We start from the raw sequence: 6,158 nt of genomic DNA, 5'->3' as shown, positions 1-6,158 counted from the left end.
TCTCAAAAGGCCTATGGGCATCATGAGAATTGTTCATAGGGGTTTTTCTCCATGGTCCTTGGACCACGAACCTGGTCTAATGCATTTGGTCAGCCCGACCCTAACAAGGGTACTTGATTTGGGATGCACCAGCAGGGCCATGCCTGTTAAGCTGCATGAATATGATGGTAAAGGAGCACAATGCATTTCATTTCATGCTTTGGGGTGGGCTCTGTTAGTATCACAAGGTGCAGCCCTCCACCTTTGTCCCAGCTTTGATGCTAGTTTTCCGTGTGACCCTGGAATACCTTACATAGTCTCACTATCCATCAGCTTGGGATAATAATGACTGGCTACCTCATAAGTGTATGAGTTTTCCCACTGTACCAGCAGAGTGTTATGGGGTGCTTGGGGTCATTAAAGATCTGATCGGGTTGTTTGTGTTTTGTCTTTGCAAGAGTGCATGGGACATTACCCCAGGCATCCTAGCAAACCTTCCTACTTCCTTACCATTGTCATGGACATGTCAGCCCTTGAAAACGCATGCTAAGCAAGAGGGAGGGGAGTCCTGGAAAGCACTTCTTCCCTGCAAAATTAGTTTTGCTGAGTTTACAAGGTGTCGAAGGCTATTAATGCTGAATGCTTTGGTACCATGAGACTGTAAACAAAGCTTCAATGTGCCTTTCTACAGATCCATTTATCAGCCTCCATCTTTTTTCCCTCTGGCTTTTTTCCACTGTTTTTTCTTCCTCCCCCTCCCCCCCCCCCCACCCTCTCGTTCTTTAGCTTTGTCTCCTGGATTTATTCCCATTCTCTAGGTTGTCTATTAATTTTCCTCTTTCTCAAGGAAAAAAAGAAAAACAACCAAAAAAAACACATTTGTGGGCTGGAGACTTTACAACATTCTCTCATAGTCCTGGATTTAAAACGCCTAGCCGGGGGTCTATAATGTACTGACATGGAAAGACTAGAGTTATTATTAAACTAATAATCTCGGAATTTTATGAACTACAGAGCTCTGCGATCATTTCTAACCACGGGGCAGGGGTTGCTGAGGTATTAGCAGCCATTGGTGAAAAGCTACCGTGGCTGGACCATGCCAGCTTTGTCAACACCTGGGAGCAGGGCTGCAGGGATGAATGAGCTGAGGAGGCAGGTGGGAGGAGAAGGGATGCTCCTAACAGCCCCAAGTGACTTTTGCCCATAGTCCTCCTGAAGTTGATGTCTGGTGCATTATTTGAGCTGTAGCCCCCAAACTATTAGTTGGGGTATGAGAAGATACCTTGCATAAAATGGGATTACCAAGAGCTGGGTGTGCAAGTGTACACTTACGTTATTCTCTGCTTTTGCCAGGGGTAGACACCAAGTTAGATGAACCATTGACCCAGCACAGCAATTCTTGTGCTGTTATGGTAGACTGAGCTGGTTTGGAGGACTGAGACTGAGCTGAAGATAGAATGGTTTCTACACCCCTCATTTTAACATCTGCTCATAGAAGTATGGATTCATAGAATCATAGAATCACTGGGGTTGGAAAAGACCACTAGGATCCCCAAGTCCAACCATCAGTCCATCCCCACCATGGGGGACGGGCTTAGTGTTACAGTGGTGGTAGGTTGGTAATTGGACTGGATGATATTCGTGCTCTTTTCCAACCTTAATGATTCTATGATTGATCCTTCTTGCCCTGAACTCCTGGGGTATTTGGTGCTAGGCAGCCCCGTGTTTTGTTTGGGAATGTGAAGGCACTTTCCTGGTTGCCCGTGTTTTGCAAAGCTTTTTTAATGTGAAAATTACCAGTGGAAAGAAAGATGAGCAGTTATTTGAGCTGGGGTTTGAGGCAGGACAGTTGGTTTTCTGATATGTGATTTATATCACTGTGTGAGCTGCCATCACATTATTAGACGTTTTTTGGTTTTCCATTGTGAAGCATTTGTGAGACCTCCACTCCTGGCTTTTTCCCCCTGCTTGTCATTCTGCTTATCTTCCATTGTATTTAACTAGAAACACTGCTTTTGGTGGTGCCTCTTGTTGGGGATTGAGCACACCAGGACATCGTCTCCACGTGCCTCGGGTGGTAGAAATACGTTGGCTGCTCTGAAATCACCTGGGAGAAAGCAAAGAAGAGGAATAGCTCGCTATCTCCCTGTGATGGATTACTAACCCATCCCTGAGAGAGCAGACATGCAGCCCATGCTGAGGATGAATTACTGGATCCAATTATAATGGGGGGAAATTAAAAAAAAAGGAGAACCCCTCTGGATAATCAGCACCAGCTGCCCCACGCAGGGTACCCTATCCTCCAGGCAAACCACAGCTGTGATTCATGCCACATCCCACGTTGTTGCCTGCCCTTAAAGCCTAAACAATATGGCATGTTCTGCCTCAGTACATGCATAATTCTTCCTTACACGTGAGTTTCCGGCTGCTCACCAAAGCAGGTGGGGAGGATGCTGACATTTTCTTTGTGCTGTAACTCATCCACAAGGAGGATGGTGAACAAGCACGCTGAGGGAAGTTTCCTGCAAGCCTTCGGATAGGAGACATGGATCTTTGCTTCTCCTTCAGCTCTGTGTCAGGGTAATTGGAAGCAACAAGGCAGTGCTGGAAAACACTGTCATGGAGCCTGAGTGCAAAGCCTTTGTGGGAGTCAGCCCACATAATATATGGAGTGCTTACAAGAAGCTGTGACAACTCCAGCACATGGCCAAGCCTTTCACCTAAGGCAGTGAGGCAGGGAAAGAAGAAAAAAAATTAATGCAGGAGAAAATTGTAGTTTTTTTATGGAGGAGAGGAGAAAAGAGGGGTAATGGAGTACGGCACTTAATAACTGGGGAGGCCAGAATTCTTTGGATAGCCCACATTTGATTTGTGAAAGGCTCTGCACTACCTTCTTGCTATGGTAGCAGTAGACTGTGGGTTTAGATCTTTTCTATTACTATGTACCCAAGACACTCCCCTCTGCTGGTGCAAAGGAAAGACACGTCTTCACAGGTTGCCCCTATTGCTCCTGCAGCATCCCATGGACCAATGCTAACCTCACCAGGTGCTGGTGGGGCTTTCTTTCCTATTTCTCTTCTTGGAAGTGTTGTCTTGGCTGACTGTTTATGCTGCTGGTCCTAGCTGTCAGTCTGTATCCTGCTGCAGCCTGCAGAAATCTTTTAAGGTCCTGTGTTTGTAGCCTTCCCATTCAGGAGAAGATCACAGAGTCGTAGAATTGTTTGAAAGGACCCTTAAAGGCCATCTGGTCCAACGTTCCTGCAATGGCCAGGGGCACCTACAGTTTGATCAGGTGCTCAGAGCCCCATCCAGCCTGACCTTTAATGTCTCTGATGAAGAGGCATCTACCACAACCCTGCACAACTTGTTGCAGTGCTTAACTACCCTCATTGTAAAGAACTTTTTCCTTATATCCAACCTAAATCAGGAAGGTGAAACCATGGAAGGGTTTTCTTTCTGCCTCTTGCAAAGTCACACAGCCCTACATCCAACCCAGGGAGCCACCTTTTCCCACCCAGTTATGGCCATAGAGGTACAATGCTTGGCATCTTCATGCCTGGCACCACGAATGTCCAACATGAAGCACTGGCAGATGAGAAGTCATGAAGCAGAAGCAGCGTGTGCTCATGTTAATAGGCACCAATATAATTTTTCTGCTATATTTTTTTCTCTAAATGCTGTCTGGGCTCATCTCTGACATACTCAGTGACCTTGTTTAGAGTTTGGCAGCTATTTCATTCGATGTCCTGTGTTAGGACAGCTCCTGCTGAGGGTGAGCCTTACTCAACACCAGTTTGCTGCAGGCTTTTTGGCTGGGGGTTGCACTGATGTTCTCCTTTTGTGCAAAAATCAGCGGATCATTTGGGTTGGAAAAGACCTCTGAGATCATCAGGTTCAATGAGAATTGCTGCTCAGGGTCTGAGGCAGGCAGGGCAGTTAAAACGAACCCTACTCCTTAAAGAGAAGGTGTTACGTGCTCCAGCTGGGCTGTAATCCCAGCCAGGAAATCTTACACTGTTCCCAATCTCAGCCTTTGATCACTTCTGAAGGGGAGGTGGATCCGGGACTCCAGCAATGACCTGCCGCCAGGGCCCAGCAGTGAGGATGGACAGTGATGGATTGGTCTGCGGTAAGATGTCCTACTGCAAAACACATGTTACACACATTCCCTACCTCCTGCTCCTTGAAAGACATCGAAAGAATGGGGTTTCTTCTTATTTTGGCTTGGAACTGTGAAAAAGTAATGCTGGGAAGGATGTGATTGTGTCAGAGAGCTGAAGCGATGCTCAGCAAACTGGTCCCCAAATATGCATGAAGCTGTTGAGTTATTCTAGGGATCTACAGCTTCATTCCTCCTGCCCAGGAACAAGACCATGTCTTGGCTTCTACAAGAAAAGGAGCGCCTGCTAAATGCCTCCACTTTGGTGGAAAAGAATGTTTGCAGCTTTGCTCATTTACTGTTCTGCTACAGCACTTTGACCCAAGGGGCTCTTCTTGTGGCCAGAGGTAGAGGTGCAAGAAGTCCATACCAATGATGGCTCTTGCATAAAAGTGCTTCTAACTGACAAAATATGCTCTAAACACACATTATTTTTACTACAACAGGGCTTGTAAGGTATAAGCAAGGTCAGGGTGTCACTGTGTCAAACGTTACAAGGGTAGGATGAGACCTACTGAGATTTTACATAGGCAGGTAAAAAAGGATGAGTGGGGAGAAGTAATTGGAACCACTGGAAACAAAACATGGATAAACTGATAATATTGACCTAATTCTTCAAGATTTGAGTCATGTGGATCTCCAGTGCAATCCCAGGAATTGTAATTATTTCTTTCTATTAGTATGCTTCCATAAAACATTGCATTGCAATGCAGCATTGCAACTTGATATGTTCTTCCACTGCAGTGCTCAGGAGTTTTGGCCACTGAGCCATGAAGACAAGCCAAGGAGGTGCCAAACATCGGGGTGCTACAGAAATGCTCTTCAGGGGATACAGAGATGGATGGTGTGTGATTTCCTGCGGGACAATGAAAATGGTGGGTCTACTAACAGAATGAAGCTGAATCAAGGCAGGGTCAGGTTGGGTATTAGGAAAATGCTCTTCACTGAGAGGGTGTTTGGGCACTGAGGCAGGCTCTCCATGGCAGTGATCCCAGCACCAAGCTGCTGCAGTTCAAGAGGCATTTAGACAACATTTTCAGACATAGGATTTGAATTTTGAGTGGTCCTGCGTGGAGCCAGGAGTTGGACTTGGTGATCCTTTTGGTTCCCTTCCAACTCATGATATTCGGTGACCCTATGACTCGATGGTAATGGAAGGCGCTGCAGTGGAAATGGTGCAGATTGGAAGAGCCATGAGGAGTTGAGCAACTCTTCCAAGCCTCGAAGGCTGTCAGCTTCCATAGAGAAGTAGCAGCAGTGGACTCCCTGCAGATGCCTTTCTGGCAGGCAGATGTTCCTAGAGCGTGTTTGGCAGCCATCGGGCGCCAAGGTTTTGGCAAGGGATGAGTAGAAGGAAGGAGTCTGAGTGAGAGCAGAAGATGAAGCCAAGAACCTGGTGAGGCTCATATGTTCATATGTGTGCACTTTGGACACATGAATCTCACCTCAAAAGACACAGCTGTAACACAGCAGCATGTATATGCAAAGGCATCCACATCACCACTCATAGCAGCAGTTTTCAGGAGAGAGAGTTAGATAATGCAGCTAATAATGGTGGTGGGCTGCTACTTTTTCTGTGCATCCCCCACTAAATTCAATGACATTCTGTAATACCTCTTCAAGGTAAGGACTGTCGCTTTAGTAAATCTTGAGCCCTGTCAAGCAGAGTGAGACACACCATCATGACGGGGACACTGACATCATGATGACTGTCTCCAGGGATCGTAACTAAAGTCCTTTGTAAATACAGGGAGAAGTCTGAAAATCCCAACCACTGATAGGGTTCCTGTTGTTGCAGATGGGAACTATCAGCCCCACAACAAAATAGGGATGAGCTCAGTGTCGACAGAATGTTTCAGGGTTGGTGTTGTTTTCCTTTTTTATTTATGTATGTATGAATATGTTGATAAGTTTTACCAAAATACCTGAAGTCTAAGAAAAAGCAGACAAATGAGAAGGCAGACATTGGTTTTCCTACTGTGTGGTCAAGGCAGAACTAAATAGCATAAACCGCTGACCT

This window comes from Excalfactoria chinensis, chromosome 1 (assembly GCF_039878825.1).
Source record: "Excalfactoria chinensis isolate bCotChi1 chromosome 1, bCotChi1.hap2, whole genome shotgun sequence".
In the NCBI taxonomy this organism is placed as follows: Eukaryota; Metazoa; Chordata; class Aves; order Galliformes; family Phasianidae; genus Excalfactoria; species Excalfactoria chinensis.
Note: the sequence above shows the minus strand (reverse complement) of the source record.